The 23,924-nt window shown below is 40.3% G+C and overlaps 1 protein-coding gene across 1 annotated transcript in view; it reads left to right on the plus strand.

The window, feature by feature from the left end:
• LRRTM4 (leucine rich repeat transmembrane neuronal 4) overlaps window positions 1-23,924 on the plus strand; it is a 370,731-nt gene that overhangs the window by 109,433 nt on the left and 237,374 nt on the right. Inside the window, exon 4 of the mRNA XM_054804770.1 lies at window positions 17,573-17,716. The gene's annotated coding sequence lies outside the window, so the exon portion shown is untranslated. The remainder of the gene's footprint in view (window positions 1-17,572; window positions 17,717-23,924) is intronic.

Consider the following 23,924-nt stretch of genomic DNA (forward strand, 5'->3'; position numbering starts at 1 on the left):
GTTAGTTACTACAATCCTAAATGCTAAGTTAGAAACTCAAATTTATACTCATTATATTAAAATACTATCTTTTTTTTTAAGGATGTTGCCCTCTATCTCTGCATGTTGGTTCTCCATCTATAAGTAAAGGCAATGTATTATTTTCTCTCTTGTCTATCTTGTGCTTTTAAATCTCAGGTCCTTCAGAGGTCTGTCATTTATTACTCTATGTACAGTCCTTAGTTCAATGGACTTGGATTTCAAATAGGTCCTCTATGAGGTTCTTTAACGTAATTAGCAATGGTCAATCTGATTTAAGTCATAAAATATGTGTAGTACTCTGCCCATGGAAGGCTTAATTAATAAAAAATCATTTAATGTATCACAGAGCTCATTCAGTGAGGAGCATGCTAGAAATACCAAGTATTATTTATGACTTCTTTAGTGAAAATGCGGATAATAACTTGAGATTCTGGTTCCAATTTACAGGATTTGTATATGAACTCAAATTCCCTAAGAGATAACTTGCCCTCAATTTCCATTTATTGACAGTGTGTCTGGCTGGCTCACCCTCCTAAAGGCATTGTGGTGTGAAAGGGGAGATTAAAGAAAGAATCAAAATGATTGCTTCTTTCTGTACCCTGTACATAGTTTATAACAAAACTGAAAGGTTATTTTATATTAGAATGTGTATTATCCAAAAGAAATACCTCTTCCAGCTCCGCGCTCCTTCCTTTTGTGGATTTTGTTAGTATGCATGTGGCACATTAAGATCAACTTTTATTTCTCCTAAATTTGTAATTGTAGTTTTTCATCTAGAACTCCAGAAGCTACACCAGATAGGATGCGTTAGGACCTGATACACCAAACATAAGCCTGGCACTGCTGCACTTTACTTCCTTATTTATTGCACGTAAAGGTAACTGTAGCATCACTTCTACAGTTGAGAATATGTTTGAGAGGTAGATTTTCTCTATTAATGGAAGTCTACAGATCTAGTTTACTAAGTCAAGGCATTCCAAACTCACTGAATTAGGGAACTGGGCCCATGGATTCTTGTTATGATGTAGAAGAGGAGAAATGGAGCCTGATCTTCCTGTAAAGCACCCATGCAGCTTTGTGTTGCTGTATATCTGGGCTCAAGAACATCTTGCAGTTGCTGCTATTGGCTGCTTACCATGAAAGAAGCATCAAGATTGCTGGGTACCTGTCGGCTATAAAGCTAAGGAAAAGCTCTCTCTGGCTTTGCAATCAGCCTGAAATCAGTTCATGCTTTGGTCCTGCCATAGTTCGTAATTAAAGACATGGTGTCTGTTTTCTGCAGTCAGACACCACAATCACGTTTATCATGGGAAAATAATTGAATGATGATTAAATCAATAGCATGCTCACGTGAGAAATACAGTTTTTCTAAGGTGAAATCTGAGCAGTTCTCTTGATTTGTGTGACTTTACATTAAGCAAAAACTGAAATCTCTGAAAACTGTGATTTCTGTCCTTTGTGAGTTTAGTTTCTTGGAAATATATTAGTAAAGTCTAGTGGTCAAGAATTTCTCGTTGAACAGGAGAATTTTAGAGAGCAGACTGCAATCAAGAGTGACATAGGCATTATAGTTATATATACTTTCATGGAAATGTATTTCAAGACAGGGTGGTTTTTAAGCAGCCTGGAGATAGTCATTAGCACAGGTGGCATTATCTCCAGTATGACAGTCCAAAAATACCTTAACAAAGTACTTCCGCTTTTAAAAAAGAAGCATTTCTTATGTAACACTTCAGTTGTCTGCTTCTGCCATTGTAGTGTGACAGTGACAGCCCCCATACTATTAACGTTCTGTCTCCTGTAAATGTACTAGGACTAGAATGCACACTGGAAGGTTGCGTGTTTTCATTGTGCTTGAGATAACTACAGGCATGAGTTTACCTTTTCTGCTACTGTTAGAATAACCTTTCTGCATAGGTTTGTATCTGGAAGAAATGCACCATGAATTACTCTGCATCTGTTCTTGATGCTAATCCTATTACCAGCAAGAGGATTAGTTCATAAACAAAAGAGCTGTACTAGTCTGTTCTATATGCTCTACTATGAAAATTGAACAGGGCTTACATGCAGTACACAACTCTTCTGCTCTTACACTTAGCACCGCATCCAAAGCTTGCAACTGCTGAAATTCACTGATATGTAAATTTGTACGATTTCTGGAAAAAGCCTGTATAACAATGTAGGAAACATGAGATCTTGTTAGGTTTTGAGGACTATACATTGCTAAATCTAGTGCTAGAATTTATTTCAAAAATATAAGGTGGTGTTATGTTTAATCACATAATTAAAATTGGGCCACGTTACCTTAATTTGAAATTATCCTCTTGTATGTAACATAGGTTTTTTTGAACCCTCTTGTACTTGTGCAAGCAACCAACTTCCACAGTCAGCTTTGCTGAAGTACATCGCAGCTGGCAGGTTCAGACAATGCAGAACTCGTGCACTTCCTTGGGAATTCTTTGCTATGACAGTGAGACTTGAACGCTGTAAGTAGGTGCTGTACAGCAGGCGCTCTGTTCTTACTGCCTTCGTGGGATGCCGCAGCGTCCCTCCTGACGGCTACTACTGGCCTGGTTTGAAGGAGACAGCTGTGGTGGATGCTGGATCGCAGAAGTTTTGCTGATGGCTTCAAGTGAGGCTTTTTAACCAAGAGGGTATGTCCCACCTTGCTAACTGATGAGGAGCATTTCACAACTGCCGTTCCTCTCTTCCAGTCTCTGTCTTGAATCTGTTAAAAGAGATTTGGGGGGTGGGAAGCAAGCAATAACAGGGAATGTTCTTAATTATGCATTGGCTGTCATTCTGATACGAGGGTTCTGTTCTTCTGTCTGCCACTGCCTCACTGTGTGGATGAGTGTGTTGGAAAGGAACCTGATTTCTGTGTGCTTCAAGCTACTCATCTGAAAATGGCTATAATGATGCTGAATTATTACTGCAGATTGGGAGATGCTTGAGATTATTTTATTACTATGTAATTCCTGGGCATTGTTGTTAAATCTAATTTGCAGCCAGTAATCAGATGAGAACACTAAACTTCCTTTAATTTGTCATAGTTCTCTTTCCTTGTTCCAAGATTGTGTTTGGAGGTAATAGAGAAAGGAGCAGGGATAATATATGTGAGCTCTCGGATTCAGGAGCTGAAGGGTAGCGAAGACACATCTTTGCTTTTATAATTATTTCTGCAAAACTATGTTGGCAGATTCTCCCTGTAGAACCACAGCATATGCCAGCAAAACTTTTTCTGTTGGCATTGCTACACGAGTTCCTCAGATGATGTGAACTAAGTTGACAAAAGCAGTATTTTGTCAGTGGTGCTACATCTCTCGGATTCAATATTTCAGGACCAGACAGTGCTGGGTTTTTTTTCTTCTCACTCACCTCCTTCGTTGCTACTCTTCCTCTCTTTACGTGATGATTTTCCCCATCATTTTCTCTGCTCAAGGGAACAAACAACAGGCAGTGTGATCCAACTCACTACAGATTCTTAATTTCAGCTGTGTATAAATGGCAGAGAAATATTTTATCATTTTACACAGCTTGTCTGACACATGCTACTTCCACATGTGATCCATTTTTTTTAAAAAACTAGTGATCTTTGCTTTCCAAAAGAGAGAAATGCCTTACCAAAAGAGAGCAAATGCTCTCACTTCACTTTTCAGCCTTCGAATTCTCAGTGCATCTGACTTGGCCAGACAGGTCTGGGGAAGAAAAAAGTTAACAGCAGATGGATTTATGAAAAGAGCTCAGTGGCAGATGGTGCCTACAGACATTTACTGACATGTCCTCAGTCTTAACGGGTGTGGTTTTCCCCTTTTAGCAGCACTGATAGTACTTTAAATTTGTGTGTACATTATAAAGATATGCTGACAGATAAGGGACTGCATTATCAGCAGCAGCAGAAGAAACTCAGGGACCTCTAATATTTAGTTTGAGTACTTAAGAGTTCATCTTTGCTTGTGGTTTAATCCAGTGGCAAGTGACATCGGTAGGAATCTTTTCAGTCTCCTTCATGCCATTTGATCAAATCTGTAAATGCTTGAATCACTATTTTTCTGAAATCAGTTTGTCTTCAAAGTATAGAATTTATTTCTTCTGATAATCATTGTCCCTTACACATTCAAAATAAACACAGAGCCTTCTGGCCATACTTGTACAATTGGAAACAATATTATAATTGTTAATGTTCATTAGGTGCGTTATTTTTTGAAAAGGTGCTTGGGATGGACTTACCCAAAACCTTAAAGCATTCTTAGCATTAAGCGTATGAGCAGGCTTAGAGAATCCAGCTTGCTTGCAGCTAAGCAGCATATTAAGTGCACCGTCGGATCTGCTGACCACTAACAGAAACTCAACGTGCAGAGGCAGGCTTTGCTGTGGGAAAACACGTATGTTACAAATTGCTACGGAAGCTGCCTTCTGGTAGAGAAATGTGTCCTAAATCCACTTGGATTTCCTTGACATTGTGATCTCTTGCTTGTCCTTTGAAATCTTTCCCTATATGTGTAATTTAGGACTTGTTCACAGAGAACTGGTACTTGACGGAAACCAGGTCTGCAATCTACTTACCCCTATTAGGAATCTGTCTTCACTCTGACAGAGCTGAATATTTGATGCACCTTTTTGGTAGAGGCCTCGGAGAGAAGGTCCACAAAAGAGGTGGTAGCAGCACTGAGAGAGAGATGATTGGGTTGATTTGTCTTTCAATGCATCCATCTTGGCAATTCCCATCAGCAAGGTTTCCCCTACAAATGGAACTTAAGCTGCCCTAACCTTCTCCACAAGCTGAAAATCTGCTATCTGAAATATTTTCTTTAGAGTGATTTATACTCCCCTGACTTAGCAGAAGTAGACCTACCCGGTGATATACTCAATCCCAGACTAAATCCTGGTTTTGCCTAATCATTCTTTACTGGGTTGCTTTCAGTCCTTCCTTTCTACATCTCGTGAATTTTTCATTGGCTGGAAAGAAGGATTGTCTTCTGGAGTCAAAGGAAAAGGATGAATTAAAAATGAGGAGCAAGTGCAGTTAGGTTATAATAGGCCAACTTACGGCTTTGGATTTTTGTTTGTATAGAAATGTGGATGGCTGTGAAATACAGCAAAGAATATTTGGCTGGAGACAGACTGGAAAAACCCTCCTGAATCTAAAGATCTCTAAAGCCTCGTGCTGCTCAGAGATGATGTGATCTCTGCCTAGATAAAATGTCTGAGGTAAAGTGTTGTTTTAACTGAAGTCAAGAGCAAATCAGGGCAGAATGTTGCTCAGGATAAAATGTTCATTCCCAGACTAAAAGGAAGGTTAGATGTTTATATTTTGCTGTTCGGTGCCCTTCAGTTACTTTCAGTACACTGCACAACTGACTGTACCATTAAACGCTGTGACGCAGTGATGCTCTTCCTGTTGCAAGAATATTATTATTTTTTTCCTAATGTTAGAACAGCCTTTCAAATTCTGAGTTTCATTGGGAGGGGGTGCGTCCTTCTAAATCTCATGAAATTGTCTTGAGGACTGCATTGCTTCATTGGAAGTACTCTTCTCACTTTGAGAAATCCAAATAGATGAAAGGATTGGAAGATACGTACGATGAGCCAAACTTTTGGAGAAAGTGGAGTGAGAAGGTAGTGGAAAAGATGGGTGTGTTTTATTCTTTACAAGCAGGTTAGAGAGGGAACAAACAGTTAACTTAGAGGCGAAAAGTATGTTGAGGAAAAAAAGTAGTAAGTGGTGCAGTTCCAATGTTACTGAAATGTGAATGGTATTAAATTCAAACACACTTTGATCTACCACACCAGTGGAATTTGGAATTGAGGCAACTGAAGTTGCATGAAAAATCAGTATCTGGCAAACGTGCGGTTCGGCTGTATGGAGGCACTGAGGTCTGGGGCTCAGTAGACCTCCATTTTGCTGGTTCTGCCTGTGTCCTGCTAGATGCCTTGAGAAAGGCGTTTTTGGGGGGCACTCGCATCACTTGTGGGGGGCACCCTCCACTGGAGATAGGAAGCTTTCTCTGTAACTCACAGCCTCTGTGGAAGGAGTGAATTTCACATTGCTTCTGGAGAAGCCCATCATTCCTTTCACTGACGATGCTATGTTAGACTTGCTTCCTGATTTAGGCACCTTGTGTCTCTAAAGTTAGGGCTTGTGACTACCCTTGCACTAATGCTTCAGTAGTTGTACTGGGATAATGGAGATAATGATGCTGGACTTGTTTGTGAAAAGAGCTGAGATTCACAATTTAGGATGTTTCTATATATGAACTAGATATAATTAATTTCTTTCTGTCGTTACATGCAAAATTCTGTAACAGATGGACTACTATCATTTTGCAAATAATTCATCTGACATTTCCCTCATCAATCATTAAACAATTGGTACATTTCTTCCTTGTGCACTCAGCTTTAAATCCTGTTCTGTTAGACGTTTCACAGCAGGCTGATGGGACTGGTCTAGATCCATGGGAATCAATGAGGAGACTGCCTGACTTGAATAGGCTCCGAATCAGGCCAGATGATCTCAAAAGGTAGCACCATAATTAGTGAATGGGGAAGTCTAGATTCATGGTAAGTTAGCAGTGTCTCGCTTGGAGGTGTTTTTCTCGAGGTGTCCCTCTGCATAAAGCATAGACAGCAATGAAGCATTATTTAACTTCTGACTGTAGGATGCTGTGTCTGAGGGTATGTTCCTGCGTACAATACCGGTAGATGATTTGTGAAGGAGTACAGGATCATGAGCTTCCCTCTGAAGGCCACTTAAACCTCCCATTCCCTCCCCTCTCCTTTGGTAGTTGGGTGCTGACCATTTCTGATGTTGTGGAGAAGTTCCGTGACATTCAGTAGTTTTATTCGTGTCCAAACTATTTGACGTATAGTAACATCCCCCTGCCCCAAGACAGTGGTTTTTTTCTATCTAACTGTAGGACAAAAGTTTGAAAAAGCTGACCTAAATGAATCCTACCGGCTCATTGAACAGTGGCAACCGATAAATCTTTTTTTTTAATAGTCTCTTGCATTTTTAAGTCTGGGAGTTGGTAGTGCCCATACTGTAGATGTATGGAAATGGATATTTAAAAACTGGGCCCTAACTTTAAGAGGGGTGATTTGGATAAATGATTTCACTTTTCTTCCACCTTTTAATTAAAACTACTGTGGCATAGACTGCGTACTTCAACAGATTTCTTTTAATAAATTGCATTAGGTGCTATTAGCTTTCAGGGTATTACTCCAGATTAACTCTCTCCTTTCTAGGATTTCCTCAACTCTTTGCCGTATCATTCGTAATGAAAATAGCCAGCTTTCTTTTCCTTCTTCCCCTCTCTTTATTGCATCAGTATGCATTGCAAAACCAGTAGCTTGTACATCCTAAGCTAAGATAATGAGACCAATATTAATTCCACTACAGCTGCTACAGGCATGTAAATGAACCTTTCATCTGTCCAGCAAAGCAGCTCTGAGACTTGCAAAGAACACCCGGGCTAAGCAGCATCAACAGTCGGGGAGATGGCAGAGGTGAGGGTGAGAGAAGAGGGTGTGCTAAAAATGGCTGAAATTCAAATGTTCTGAATTAATATTTCCTACTCAAATCAATGCTGCTGTTATCCACTGCATTAATTATTGCAAGGACATTTTTTCCTGTTTGTCCCTCCTGACTGGGATGTCGGAATCGTTGCCCTGTTAGCACTAAAAAGGATGCTACGTGAACTCCCTCATACAATTTTCTTATCATGTTAGCTTCAATCTCTGCTAGGGGCCGTGTCTTCCAGGTTGTGTCCGCATTGTGTAAAGCAGGTTAGAGCAGGCTGATTTGTCTAAAAGCAGTATAGTGGTAGTAGGGCAGTGCATGGGCTAATTAGCTCTGCCTCTCAGCAAAGCTAATTAATCTAGACACAGTGTTGTGCTGACACAACTCGCTTGCTTTGAGTTCTGGCAGGAATCAGTTTGTGGCTGATGTGGCTCAAGTGTCTCTGCTCTGTTTTGGTTTTTTGTGCGTGGGTCAGCCATGCCCTAAGAGAACTTATGCACCAGCAGTTGCATAGGATGGGAGGAAAATGTTGACCCTCAGCCGTGCATTGTGTCATGTAATGCATCTGTATTTTACCAACCAACAGCGGCTTCCCAGAGCTCTAGAAAGTAAATAATTCCATTTTTTAAAAAATCAGATTTCCTCTGTGTAATAGTGCAATAAGGAATTGTCTGTGGTTATAACAACAGGAGACTGAATAACTCCGCATTGTTGTAGAAAGCTAGACCCATTCGATACATACTTAGTATTTCTACTTTTCAAACGTGCTTACTTCGTCGTCTTCAGTACAGCACTTGAACATGCATGAATGGCTTCAGTGGGATTTAACCATATGTTAAAGGTAAGCATATTTTAAATGCTTTGCTGAATTGAGGCCTAAATGAAAGCAATATGCAGAAGCTTTTGACAAACATCTGATTTCTCTGAACTCAAGTGGTCCATTATTACAGATCTGAAATCTCCAGGGAGGCAGACAATGTGTGTAGAGTAAATTACAGCGTGATCTGATTATTGTAACGTATTCGCTTCACTGTGAGATGACTCGAAGGTGCCTATGCAGGATGTCATTTTTGGGTAAGTTTTGTGCTAGTGGCCACAGCAAGGGGATGAACTTGGGTATGTTTTTATCAGTATCTTTTCAAATAAAAAGCACGTTCAGAATGCATATTACCCTGTTTAATATAGTTAAGCCAGAAATAAGCAGGGACTCATTTTGGCAAGTACTCCTAATCTTCGATGAAGTTGGAATCCAGATACCGATTTTCTTCAGATCTCTCTTGTAGTGATTAGGACGATAATGCTGTTCAGTGAGCTCTACTTGTTATTAATCCTTTAGGAAACATTGCGTTTTCATGGAATAGTATGTGAAGGGATGGAAGGAGTAGCCTTGGAGTTTTGGGGGATTGATCTGAGACTGTGAACTTGAAAGTTCAAAAGAGATTCTTCATCATCACTGTTAGGAAATAAAAGAGCTGAAGCAAATTTTGCCAAAACAGTTGTGGTACAATTTGGAGATAACATAGAGCACATCACGGCAGATGTTCCTGTTCTCCAAAGCTCCAAACCGGGGGGAATTCCCGTCTCATCCAACCCATTACTCCTCAGCTGAATTTCCCTTTGTTCCTGAATCTGCAGTAATCCAAGCAGCATACTGCCATTTTCGGTGTTCATTGGGATGCTTGGAGCCAGGGAACCCTGGAAATGACCGGTGCTCTGAAGCCCACCCTTACCATCACGTTTTCCTTGTGAAGGTCGGGCAGAGGAGGGACCCAAACACTGGTGTGCTGTGTTCGGGATCAGGTGTTTTAACTAGGAAAGAAAAAGCTTTGCTGTTTCTTGGTGTTTTTCTTTTTCCTTCTAAGCATTCACTCTCCATTTTAGTCTTTTTCAAGACAATAACTGATTTTGACAACTGCTTTATTTTAGCTGCTGTGTGTGTTGGCATGTGTTTCGGCCTGCTGTGTAAACAGTGCAACGCTCACCCCCCCCCCCGCCCCTCAAGGGGGGGAAAAGTGAGTCCTTGGAACAATTTCTACTGAATGTATAGTACTATGTATAGGACAGACCAAAGCAGCTCCTGAGGAGATATTTAAGTGTGTTGACTAGATGATGAGCATAAAGAGAAGGTTTTACATGTGATTCTATTAAAACCCTGTAAAACCCAACACAGTTGTGGGGGCACACCCAACCTCTCAGGTAAGCAAGCATGTTAACAGAAGGTATTTCCTAATGCATTGCAGGTTTTGGGGGATCTGTAATCTACACTTGAGGCAGCCTTTTCAGAACTATTTCACCCTTGGTAAACAGAAATTTTCATAAATGTGAGAAAACATTTACTTATTACATTTTGTTCGCTGTGGAAGAGCTTTCCTAGATTCTTGTGTGATTCTGTACGTAGCTCCCCGATGAACATACATTTACTGAGCAAGCGCTGTTGAGAAGAGTTGTGTTAAACAGTTCTCAGCATGATACTGTGTTTGCTTTCCTTAAATTCAAGGACTTTATCAATAGGTCAGCATTAGCAGAGGCCAGCCAAGGTCATAGGTGTCTTGTGCCACTTTCTTTTGTGTAGGGAACATCCTTGAGGTTTTCTGTGCACAATCCGTGGTTTACGCTCTTAGATGCCAGCACAGCATAAATCATACATAACTGGTTGCAAGAGAAAAACCTTGTCCCAGTAGGAGGAAAGGTGAGAACAGACAGGGGAGGTAACTTGTCAAAATGTAGCCAGAAATAGAACCAAATTTCCAGGTTCATCCCACACTGTCTGCTGAATGATGTTTTTTTACTGTGTGTTTTCCCATACTTTATTTCCTGATTATTTAATTATTTTTTTTTCAGATTACTGTAGGTCAGCATTTTTAGGGCATTGATAATCACAATTGAGTGTTGTCTCAAATAGTTATGGATCACATAATTCCCTATAGTGAATTCTTGCTTTTTCCCCACTGAAGATATTTGTTGCTGAGCATAATCTTGAATCCCTCTCATGCTACATGAGACTTTAAGCCCAAAGGATGGGCTTCTGTAGCTTGACGAACAGCTGTAGAGATGGGAACTAGCATTAGAAGCAGTGAGTGAGATTTTCAGAGGCATCTGTGGTAGCCAAAGACGCATTCCAACTAAATAAAAGTACCTCCTTGGACAGAGATGGGAAGAAGCCAGCTACAAAGAGTAACCTCGCTCCCTACCCCTAGGGGTGCCCTGTGAGTACGCATCAGAAGGAGTTTTGCCAGCTGCCAGAGCAGCCTTCACTGAATGGCTTGCTTGGGATGGTCTTGAGCATTGCTGCTTCATACATCAGGTGTTTGCCCTGCCTGCCGAAGATCACCACGAAATTCAGCACTGCAGTGAGATGGCCCTGCAGTGTCGTGTTCAAAGGACGAAAGATCTCATCGCCGTTGAACGTGAAACCCGCCAACCGTGCTTTGCTCGTGAGGCTGCAAATCAAAGGTGCAAAATGGGATGATCAGATGCTGCAAGTAATCTGTGAAAATCAGTGTCCCTCTTGGTCAGCCCTCCGATGAATACGCCCAGTGGGACCCTAGGGAGACAGGAGACGTGTCTGCTATCCGGAGGGTGAAGCCAAGAATGTCAGTTGCTGATTTAAGAGGTAGGGGCAGCGGTTGTGTTAGCTGAAAATTGTTGTGGGAAAAATTTTCAATAGAAGAACAGAGCCTTATTGTCAGGAAAAGAAAATAGACTATTTTTGTTCAATTCGAGGAGGTGATTTTGGAATTCTGCACTCCACTTTCTCCTCGTTTCAAGTTCAAGTACAAACCCACATTGCATTATTTAGATAAGTATTTAATTCCTATGGTATTTACCTAGGTATGTAATATAGGTTAGTGTTTCTGTACTGAAATAATGCAGAGTTTGTTCTGTGTGACACTTTGACTTTCCTTAATTTGAGGTTTTTTATTTTCCCCCAGAAGATTGTAATTCCCAGGAAATGGATATTCTATAATCTATCTATCCTTAAAGAGCAAGTACTTCTACATTATGGAGGAGTTCTGAAGATAAATAAGAAACTATAGTAATTTATTAAGTTACAGTAAGAATCAGTCCCTTAAAATGGGTGCTTCCTGACAATGACCATATTTTACAAGAGTCTGACAAATTTTTTACATGTCAAAATACTCTTTGGCATTTTGTGCAGCCTATCTAAAGGACTCAGTGAAGACAACCCCTCACAACTTGCCCTAGTCTCACAAAGCAGCACCTAGGATTAAAAAAAAAAGAGAATAATGAATAATTGGCCTCTTGATGATACTGTCTGTTTCTAAAGGACATTTGCTTGTGTTGAAATCAATCGTTTTTCTCAGCAAAAAATACACATTTCTGTGGCACTAAAGAAGTAATTGCCAAAGTTATTTATGTCACAATAATTTATTTATCTGGAAGGATGAAGACGCTACCCAGAGGTCATGTGTGACCCGGTAATGAGGCCATCAAGCATCAACCGTAAATAATTAAACCAAGACACATTACTTGAGAACTTTTTCTTTTCGCCTTCCTCAGGCACCTTGAAGTTCCTTCATTTTCCGTGTAATTTGTGTTATGGGTGGATTACCAACATACAGAGCTGCAATTTTAGTCGTTCTTAGAGCATCACAGAGCAGTTGTGACTGGAAGGGGTCTCTAGAGCTGGACCAGTCCAAGCCCCCTGCTGAAACCAGGATCAGCTATGGAGCACGTTGCCCAGGACTGTGTCCTCTTGAGTTCTGAATATTTCCAAAAGCGGAGTCTCCACAACCTCTTTGCCAACCTCTTCCAGTCTTTGAGCACCCTCACAGTAAAAAGCTTTTTCTTGTGTTTAAATGCATTTCCCATGTTTTGATTTGTGCCTGTTGCCTCCTACCCTGTCTCTGGGCAGCACAAGGAGCCTGGCTCTGCCATCATTACTCCTTCCCATCGGGTACTAAGACACGTTGGTAAGAGTTTCCTGAGCCTTTTCTTCCTGAGGCTAAACAGTCCTGGTCTCCACCTCTCCTTGGCTGACCAGTGCTTCTGATCCAGTCTGGTTTTCTTTTCACAGTTCTGGTTTCAAGCAGAGACCCAACATTAAAGATGACATTGGATGTAACTAAAACTTGAACAAGGGTGTACTTGATTTACCGCCCCACCCCTCCCTAAGAATGAGCGGCTCTTAGAAAAAAAAATAATCAGTAAAATCTACAGGACAGAACAGGAATTGTGAATTGTGTATCCAGCCCATGGAGGACATTTGGTGTATGTGGGAAGGGGAATGATTTGGGCTTTTTAGATCGGTAACAAGGTGATGTTGTCAGCGTGAGAAGCAGTTGATTCAGTGCCGTGCGTTAGCCAAGATGACAGTCGTCATGTTTACCTGAAAGGCATAATTAATGTGAAGTTAATTGAGTAATGCTGTATTTAATCGCTTATAACAGAGAATCCAATTGACTTCCTGAACCAATCAATTTCTCTCTCTCTCTTTCTCATATTGTTTTTCGGGAGGGATTTGGTCTTTGTTGTTGGTTTTTAAGTATTGTCCAAATCCATTTTTGTTTCATCTGCAGCAGATATGGACAATTCCCTCCATTTCCACAGCAGCTAGGATAGCGTGTACGTTTCCGAAACACTTCCGAAGGGATTTTGTCAGTCTATCCTTTATCGTTGTTGAGATTAAAAAAAGCCATGTTGTAAAAGTCCAGCAAATATCTTCTCACCACCATTTAGTGTGCTTGGTTCCTAAACAATTGCAATTGATTTTGTTTGGTCTTGCAAACACGAATTATCCCGTAATCATCTTAGCCTTCCAGCCATGCTTACATTGACTTGTTTGTGTTTTAAAGTGAGAAAATGCAGACATTGTCATGAAAATAAGAAAGGTTAGAGGCAAATAAAAGGTGAGGGTTTTTTCCCGGTTGGCAGGATGTGCATCCACTTCAATTAATTGTCACCCTTATAGCTTATTTAGTACAATGCAAGGAGTGAGGTAAATTTCAAAATTAAATAAATGACCTTTATTTTTGCTTTTGCTTGTGGTTTCTGCTAAATGACTATTTCAGGGTTCATCAGTGACAGTCTCTTAGACTGTATGATTGCTTGCTTTTACTCAAAACGAGAATACGCAGCAGAATACTAAAGGGGACAGTATTTTTCAAGTACAATACATTTCTTTACAAGGAAGGCTTTGGAGCTTACTGCAGTCTCAGTCCTGGAGGATGAAATTGTGCAGACAATTACCCACCCATTTTTGAATAACAGAGCATTTCCTCTGACAGCCATGTAGATAACGGGCAAGCATTGCCGGTACTTTGACTCCCTTTTCTGCCTAATATGTTTTATTTTTTTGAATGGCTTTATCCCCATTTTTCTGTACTCTTTAGGTTGTTATATGGTTTGGATTTCTCCTGTTTAGTGAATAAAGGGTTACTTTTGATAATTTGCACTTCTTTATTCTTCTGTCCTACAATATATATCTATGCATGCCCATTTTACATAAATTTCTTGAAAGAGTCGTATAAAATATATTAGCCTGAAACCGAATTGTCTGATCTGTAGCTAGTTATCGTGCAGGAAATACAAGGCTCGTTCTTGGTAGGGGATGAACTCCCGCTGTCTTATCGTGGGCAATGATAAAGCGCAGGGTAAATGAAAGGGAGAGGCATGCGGGGTCTGCCATCCAGGAAGCGTGCTTCGGTGTTCTGTCCCAGAGGATTTTGATGAAGATTTGGTTGTGTGTGGGCCTTCTAACAGAATAGCAGATGTAGTAGAAATCTAACACCTAGTGAAAGCCTGCCAGCGGTTGTTGATGTTTTAAATGGGTCCCGTGTCCAGGCAGCTGTCCCAACCCAAACTTGCCTCACACAGGAAAAATTGATAGGGTCAAATCAATAGGGAGTCTTGCTGTGAGCTCCAGATGAACGCTTGCAGCACGTACCCTATTATTTGCTTTGCACAGTTACAGATCTCTTAGAAGGCTTTACCAGAAAGCACTTGCTGCCATGGGGGCGATGGTTATGATGATGGCACACTCACAGAATTGTAACTCCAGGTGGGGAATAAGCAGCAGGAGTAGATGAGTTTCTTCCTGCCAATGCCCTTAGCAATGAGAGTGAGAAATGCTGGAAAGCCTGTGGTGAAACGGGTAGAGTTATTTCTAAACAGAGTGAGTTTTTCCACGGTTTTTTTGAAGGCATATTGGGGGGGCAGGGTTTGTCATGAGCTGCTCTGGATTTACTCCTAGATAACTCAAGTCAGAATTTGGCCTGAGTTGTCTTTGAGTGCATTTCATATGTGATAGCAGCATTCAGAAATGCAGATTAGTGGTTCTATAAATCAGGCTTAGGTTTTATTTTCATTGTTGTTCTGAAAACATTCAGGGGATTGCAGTAAGGCCCCGCGTATTACTGTGGCATCGTGAACTATCTTTAGGTTGAAAAACTCCATTAAGTATCTCTCCTATGCAATGTGTTCAGTTGTTTATTTCAAGTGTAATCCATGCTTGTACAAGAGGCTTCTTTGGTAACTACTCTGAGGAAGTAAGGCTTGATTTTGTGAGGTGCTGAGTGCCCTTGATGTCAATCGGTTTTAAGGATGCTCAGCCTCTGGAGAGTGCGCTCTGGACAAGGCTTTAACCTCGCCGATAATAGCTGTAATAACGAGAAGTGGCAAGGCAAAATTTTCCTGTTGGTGCACTTGGTATTTCTTTCCCATTTCGTGCCTCCTGTGGGAGCTTTCTCAGCTTTTTTTCATGTTCCTGTTCATAATGACTTGTGTTCAAGCAAAATGAGTTTTTCATAAGGAAATTTGAGAGAAGCTTTGTCTTTTAGGACTTGCTTGTCGTATAAGGTCTTTAGGTGAAGCTCGTTTATATTTAACTAGCTTAGGGTAGGGCAGTCTTACTGGAAGAATATAGAAGCTAGAAATCACAACCTCTATAACATAATGAATGCTCCAGAGTTGTTCCAAATACTGTTCTCCCAATGACTAACAAAAATGGTCCAATTGTTTCTGTATCCTCTATTTCAGCAGCCAGTAGTAGTAACTCCTTTAGGACACAATGTAATAGGTAAAGGATAATTCCAGTAGGAAATATTTTTTCCTAGCACCCATTAATGAGAGGTTGATGTACATAAGATTTAGCCCCTCTTTCAAAACACTTGGATATTGTTTTGCTCCTTATTAATTTGAAGGCATTAGTAATTACTATAAAGTTCCAGATCTTTAAAAAAAAAGAAAAAACAAAACTCAATTTGCAGGTTAGTGAGATCTATGGCCATAAATTTCACTAGTTAGTAGTGTTAAATAAGGAAGAACACGAAAGATATACTTCCAAAACCTACTGAATGATATTTTGCCAGGTGAATCCCTGAGGTGAGACAGGATTTGGGGGGTTATTTGTTGTAAGAATGATCAATCTTTTTTTTCCCCTGAAACTCTTTTTTTTCTTTTTTCTCCTCCTGGAAAATGTATAAATAGTTAAATATTTCAACTCGATGCTACTGTGTATTGCACTGATCAGTTCAGTTTCCTAGTTTTCTTTGGTAGGAACAAGTTGTGTCTGTTTATATTGACCTCTTGCTTTTTTTATTTAATTTATATTATTAGCTCTCGAACCATGGTATCTTTTAATCTGTTTGCACAGCAATTGGTGCCCTTGTCCACGAGGGTGACTTCTAGATGCCATTGCAATGCAAACAATATTATACTTAAATAACAATCCTATAAATACCAGTGTACAGAGAAAGTACTCTGGAGCCTGGTATGTCTTCATACCCTCAGTGAGGTTCTGTTTTGGGGTGAAGCCTGCAGGGCATACATACAGTCTGTGGAGAAAAAAATGACTAGCACTATTCTTCCGTAGCCAGAAAAATTTCTAGTAGGACACCTACAAGTACTGGGAACACACGAAAATTAGTGATGTTAAGGCTGCATGCTTGTTAATTTGATCAGCAGGTACACCTGCCACGATGACACCAGTGGGTACAGAGAGAGCAGGATCAGAAACTTTTCATTCCACAAAACCTTCAGCTGTCATTCCTCTCCGCTGTACTAGAAGGGAAGTTAATGATGCAGGAAAAATGACCAACAGCGGCAGCTGGATCTCTGTGCCTTCTACTAATATTTTCAGAAGGGGAGCAGCTACAGGCTGCCATTCTCAGTCTTTCCTGTGGAAATCAAGGAGTAAAAAAGGAAATTGCCTTTGCACAGATTCCAAATGCTTAAAAGAAACAGATTTCATACTATGGCTGGTGCTTGAAAGTGCGGTTGTGGGAGAATGCTAATAGAAGGCTTTATTGCCTTATGGTTGGACTCAATGATCTTAATGGTCTGTTCCAACCTGAATGCTTCTGTGATTGGGCTCCTTGCACCCACACTAGGGCTTAAGCAGGGGTAAGCTTGTAGGAGTAGATCTTTCTTTTGCAAATCATCCTTAGTAGCCTGCCTTTCTGTCTTGTCTTTTTAAGCACAGTTCCTCAGACTGCCCGCGGTGTGAATCCACTATGCTGACCCGTACATACAATTTCAGTATATAGTTAGTTAGAGGCCAGTATTTTCCTACTCCTATTCATCTTAGTGAGAAAACAACCTGGTGGTAATGTCTGTGGTGTTTGTAGTCAATCCAAGTCCTTATAGTAGGTGTCTGCCCTCTTGATCATCTGGGTCGTGAATCTGTGAAGTAGATGGGAAGCTTCCCACGAACAGGATTTGAGGAGCATTAGAAGTAGGTTGGCAAGGGGAAAAAATTAAGAAAGCCTTTCTGAATTCCAGAATAAATTAAAACCATAGCAAGGATTAATGCTTATGGTATTCCAGGTTGTATATGTCAGATGGAATAAACACTGATTAAAAAATTCCTGTTTTCAGGATGCTTCCTGTTTTGAATACACTTGCATAGACATCCAATTAAATATCAAATTAACATCAGTTGGAATCTTTCACTTAAATGAGAATTAACTATTGCCAGTATCTGAAGAGTTCATTAGTTGTTTATTTACCCATCTGGTCATTCAGACTTCTGGAAGAATGAAACTTACTGAGCATTTTCTTTTACCATTTCAGGTTCCAGTTGTGAGTACTTCACAATTGAAAACCTATCCTTTCATGTGAGAGCATCATACGAGGAACTTCAGTCCTGATTTACAGCGTTGTTTACTTGCTGAACATGCTGACTGGTGCCTGATAGCATTATACAAAAGCACTAAGGTATGTATCTAATTCACCCTAAAACTTCTGGGCGCTTAGTTTCCTTTTATAGAGTAATCAAAGCTGGAAGAGACTTGTGAACATCTGTAGTCCAGCCCCTCCTGTTCAGTGCAGTTTGACTCGATCAGGTTACTTCGGCCCATGTCCAATCTGCTTTTGAATATTTTTGAGGGTAGAGATTCCACAACCTCTGTAAGTAACCTATTCTACTATGTTACCATCCCATGATGACAGCTTGCTTGCTTGCTTGCTTCCTTCCATCCACCCATCCATCCAGTTGCCATTTCCTGTACTGTGACTTGTGTTCATTGCCTCTTGTTCTATCACTGTGCACCTCCTTTTTCTGTGGCTCGTGGTTCATATGGCTTTTAACCTACTGTATTTCATATAGTCCAGAATTAGGGATACTTGACCATATGCAGGGATTTTTTGGTTTGGTTGCAACTTGAGAGCTTGGTTGGACTACAAGAAAGGTAGTCATGGGTAAGCCAGAGATGGAATCTGGAAAGGTGCCAGTTCAGTTCGAAGTCTGGTCCAGATATTTTGTGAGACTTTGGGCATGTCAATCCTTTGAAGTTTCAGTTCCTCATCTGCCAAATGGGGAGACAGTCATGTTCGTTCTGCACCTTTGTTTAGCTGCTAAGTTCTCTGGTAACCATATATATGACACCGTGCATACAGGTAGGGGAACAGGATTGCTGATTGTATATGCTGCGTTAAAATCAACAATACTTTAATAGTATGGAAACACATTCAGGAATCCAGAAAGGGTTTTATTGTATGCTGCGTTTAATGTACCAGCCAAATGACAGTGGTCATGAATTGTTGACAATTAAACACTTAGCATATGAGAGTTGAAGATGAGGACTTGATGTATACATTTCCATCAATAATTCACAGGACATTAGAGCCTCAATGTCAGAAGTTGTACCTCCGCCCAGGATGACAGTATATTAATGAAGTTGCTCCAGCCATTACACTCCAATTGCTAATTTATTCATAGTTTACTAGCAGTGGGGAGAGAGGGGGAAAGGAAAACCCAAGGTCTGAGTTCAGTAGCCCTTGAAACAAAGATGCATGCTAGCTTTATTTGCAGCATTTGATTGCTGAGTCGTGTATCTATTTCAGCCTTGGCGAATGAGACCAGATTAAAAGGAAGCAAGTGAGTACAGCCCAGAAAAATTGACTCAAAGTAGGCCTTATCACCAAATCGTTCTGCTGGAGCTGAATGTTAACAAAAGGCAATCGTGTTCAGGATGATATGGTGAAAGATGTTTTCATTTCCCTAAACACCCACCCTGAGTTTGTAGCATTTAATCCTGTGATTTGAATTGTTATTGTTGGCTGGTTCACATTTTTCTGTACTGAAGATGATAGCCCTACAAAAATGCTCACCATGAGTTAAAATGTATTAATAAGATGAAAATATGCCACAATACCAGCTGCTATATAAGCAAAGAAGCAAGACATGGTCACTTCTTGTGATATTATTAACCAGTGTGTTCTGGGAAAGTTTTACTAGTTACGAAGCATGGGCAAAAGACACGATTTTTTAAAATCGGTTTAGCTGTGCTAGTACACCTCTTACAGAGGATGGCTCTATCATCAAAGAGGCCAGGTGTCATCTTTACAGGATTGTGACAACCCTTCACAACAGAAAAACCCAGAAGGTTTAGGAGTCTTTGTGGGTCAGAAACTGCAGAAGCAGGTTTTGGATGGATTTGCCTCGTGCTGTCACTCAAGCATGAGAGTTGATTGCTTTGGAGAACTGAAATGCGTGCATGCACACCCCCCTCTGTCTGTCCCTGTCCTCCTGCGCCTGCTGCTGCCGCCTTCACCCCCAACGTGCAGTTTTCCAGGGAACTCTCCTAAAACAATTTAGGCTCGCAGGGTCCAGTTTCCTTTTCATTCTTAACTGACACTCATTTGCAGATACGTTCAAACTCTATAATACAGATACCTTAAAAATCACAAAATTGTGTCCCCCTAATTATTGTTTTGCCTGTAAATTGCATTGAAGGAAGTCATGTTTTGAAAGGCTTGCCAATTAACTTCATACAGATGTCTGCAGTCCTCCTCATTTCAGCGGCATTGTGCAAAGTACATGTTAAGCAAAATCTGATGTGCAGGCTAGTTCATGAAATACATGCGCCCATTTACATACACAAAGACTCCTGTTTATCTGTATATATACATCACTAGTACACGTCAAATGTGGACACATCTGTTTCATTCAAAATGTGCCAGATTAGCTTGGAGAATTTGTACACGTTTTTAGCCTATAGAATTTGCAAACTCATTTTAAATGCAGCGACTTGAAGATCTTTACTTGAAAACTAAACAGGCTAATTGGAAGTGTCAATAACTTCCATCGGGGATACTGCTAAGTAGTTGGAAAGAGTGACTGATGGGGGAGTGGTGCAGCTGAGGCTGAAGAGGGCAAAGCATGTGGCATTATAGGAGAAGATGATGATCCCAGATGTCTGTGAAAGATTGTCTATGAACAGGCTGTGTGCAATGATGTCCCATACCGAGGGCATGAACAAAATCTTCCCTCCATCCTCGGTGCTGGGAAACATAAACGTTTTAGCGTGCAAAATACTTGCACATTTGGAAGCAATGATGCGCCTTCAATGATGATCCTTCATTCGGCGATCTCCTTGGACTCACAACGTGGAGTGGGATTCCCTTTAATGAGTGGGCAATTGTGACAGCCCCTGCCCGATAATGGACACCTCCTCACCCCGAATCCTGGAGCTGGGAAGGAATTTGCTTAAAGGTGCAATTCCCAATAACATGAGTGTGTCTTGGACCTCTAACAGTCTCTTAATGAAGTGTGTATCAGTCCTGTGTTGAATCACTGTCCAGCTGGAATAGTCTCTTACTTGTTATTTTAATTAAATATCTCTCTGCCTCCATAGCACTGGGGATTACATTGACGCAGCCTTTCATAGGAGGCCATTAGTTTGAGTCCAGGCTGCTGTGATTCCAGCCACGCTTGGCTAGTGTCAGTCTGATGCTCGGTATGGAAATTAGTTGGTCATCCTCCTTTCAGGGTCTACTGGACAAATGCACATGTTGCAGAACCATCATCACAAGTGACACTACGAAGCCATCTCATTGACCTTTTCACTGGCTCAGCCAACGGTTTGATTTGTGCATTGGAGATAGAACGGTCTTCCCAGCTCTCATTTCCTGAAATGAAGTGTTCTGGTGGGACAACATGGAAGTTTCTATTGCAGTGAGCTAGTTGTGATGCTGTTTGGTGGAGAAAAAAAGACTTTTTTTTTAACAGTTTAATTTGGCATTTCTGTGATACTAGAAAGAGGAGAGAAAAAGTAAACATGTGCTATTTCCTTAGAATCTCTTCTTACCATTAGGAAAACTGCAAAGAGATTATCAAGAAGCTTCTTTCCTTATTTCCAGTTTTCTCATTCCCTCTCTGATCTTGTCCATGAGTAGTTCCTCTGAATTTATACTTCTTCACATTCACAGTGTTGTAAGCTCTCTTCCTGCTATGCAAAAATGCTTTGCTGTGCTCTAAACACTTTCCATGGATTGCGTATAGAAGAAGAATGTAGAACGAAAATTACACATTTAGAATGAAGCTGATCATGTTTCATATTAGGACTATAGTTATATGTCATTTATGCAGGGCTAACAAATGCTACATAGCAATTGCATGCATGGTTTGTAGATGTTAAAGATGGTTAAGACGTCATTATAAATCATACGTTAGAACTGCAACTGCCAATTTAGACAGTATTAACACATGTAGTAACATTGTGTTAACCCTTTATAAACTACTCCCAAAGCATTTTTCCTATACAGATACTAATTTTTGGACTGAGCTTAGAAATAAAGTGCAAAATAAAACTAGCTGAAGAATGGAAAGACTATTCAGATTGCAAAAAGGAGTTTCGGTGAGATTTGTTCCATAGATGAAAATAATTTAATTCAATTAGATATTAAAAAAAAAAAAAGGAAAAAAGATTAGCATATCAGAAGGAAAATCCATAGATTCATTTATTCTGCTTCCATGTAGTCTTAATCGAGACCAATAATTTAACTGCAAAGCAGTCTTGTTGGGAGTGTGCGAATGGCTCAAAGGCTTTGAGATTGCAGTCTGAGGGTGTCCCTGTCCTCCTACACCCCGTCATCCCATGCTGGACTGTGTTTATCCAAGCTGTGAACACAGGAAGATCAGAACCTTGGATTTTCAAAGTGATTGTCATCCTCTCTGCTGAAACAAACAAGGTTCAAAACAAAAACCCCTCAGAAAGATGAGCATCTGAATGACTGTCGATTAACATTCTTGGATAAATCATCCGGAGGAGTGTGAAAATATTCCCTCTGTGACATAAAATGGGTTCTGTTGCAAAGTTAGGGACGTGTTTAGTAAATCTTGTCTTGATTTAAAAATCAGCACGGCTGCCGTTCCTGAATGCCAACCTTCTCATTTGTCACATTGAAACATAAATGACCGTACATTAATGCAGCAACCTAATATTGCAAAGCTTAGACGTTTCCATCTTTAATAACATTAGAGATAAAGACAAGTGACTTCTTAGCCTCTTGATGGTTCCAAGGATTAACCAAATTGTAGGACTTCAGATTTATTAACAATTGCCAGATTTGAATTACTTTTATTCAATTAACTAACTCCAGGATGATTTTCAATGTAGATGATGACCTTAAACACCATGACTGTGGAAAGGAGAAATGAGATGTGGGTAAATGGCATATTATTACATGCTTCAGCATCATCTTGAGTTTAATAAGTGAAATTTAAGTGGGGGAGTGAAATGTGTCGCTAACAAAAGTTGTGTTTTTTTCTTGTTACTTTCGGATATAATGTGTGTTTCTTTTCTGACAAATATATTAGATGGGGGTAGAGTGGTGGCTTCTGCAGTAGCTGGTCCAGCTGTGGTCCAGGTCACCTTTCAGGGATCTGCTTGTATTGCAAAATTACTGACTTTTAGAGGGGTCAGAAGGTGAGATATCTTCACAGATTTGGGCCATTAGTCTCTGTCTCTCCCAGTGCCCTCTCTGTAGATAGGCAGGGTTGTTTTCAGAACGTGTACTCAAGATTGGCAGGTGCCAAATGATTGGAGATGGGGGTGGGAACGGTGAGGGAATATAAATGCCAAAGATTATCCATCTGATGGATAAAACCTCAGGATTTAGCTAAATAGAAATTCACTTTGGTACATAACAGATGTCCAGATGTCCTTTGGGATGAATTAATTTATTTAAATCCTATCTGTTTTAATGAAACACTTTTAAAAAGCTGGAATGAAACCTGACTTAAATGCCCACCGAAACGTCTGCCCAAACCCAGCTGCTTGACAAGGGTGGTCTGACAAACGTGCTTCAAGGTATATTACCCAGTGGTTGATCAAGACTTTGGTGCTGCCTTTAGTAGATGAGAGCTTAGTAGCAACTATAGGTTCTTCCTTTGTGCTGATACTGCTCTGTTTTCTATAGCCACTGAACATCTTACAGACTACTCTTAAGCACAGTTCAGTGGTACTCAGCTGGCTGCAGTTATGAGAAGCTGTAGGAAAAATCTTAAATGTGCTTAACAGTGTGTTGCAATGCTTTGTGAAGAAATAGGAAAAGATGATTAAAAGTTGTTTTTCACAAGTGAGATTATTCCTGGCTTCTTATACCAAAATTATCATAGTGATATAGCAACAATGACAGCGGTACAGTCGGTTTGCCATCAGTCTCAGGATGTTAGAGTAGGAAGGCTTGTTTTAGTTTTTTACTTAAAATGCTATTTCCTATTGAAATATTATGGCTGAAAAATCAAAACCTGGCTAGCTTAGAAATGTAACTGCTTTTCAGCAAAGTGCTAAAATGAAAGAGAACTTCTTAGTGTTTGCAAAATTTCATGTTTAGCATCTCAGGTTTGGGGTATTTACCAACCACTGTAGGAATTGTTTTTCAAAACTAGGATTTGTGTTGGTGAGTTGCTTGGGTTTTGTTTGTTTGTTTTCCTTTGGCAGTGCTTTAGCCAGCTTTCTTAGCTGAAGAAAAGGAGTCACATACCCTCTGATGAATGTTTTACGACTGTCTTTCCAATGCAATGTGCATTTTTGTTGCACTGGAACAGGAGGGATGGAAGGAAGAACCACTCTGCCACCCACTCAGCTAAGGTGACTCTGTCTGACCTTGGTTGTGTATTTGTCATCACACAGGTTTG

The sequence above is a fragment of the Grus americana genome, chromosome 26 (genome assembly GCF_028858705.1).
Source record: "Grus americana isolate bGruAme1 chromosome 26, bGruAme1.mat, whole genome shotgun sequence".
Classification (NCBI taxonomy): domain Eukaryota; kingdom Metazoa; phylum Chordata; class Aves; order Gruiformes; family Gruidae; genus Grus; species Grus americana.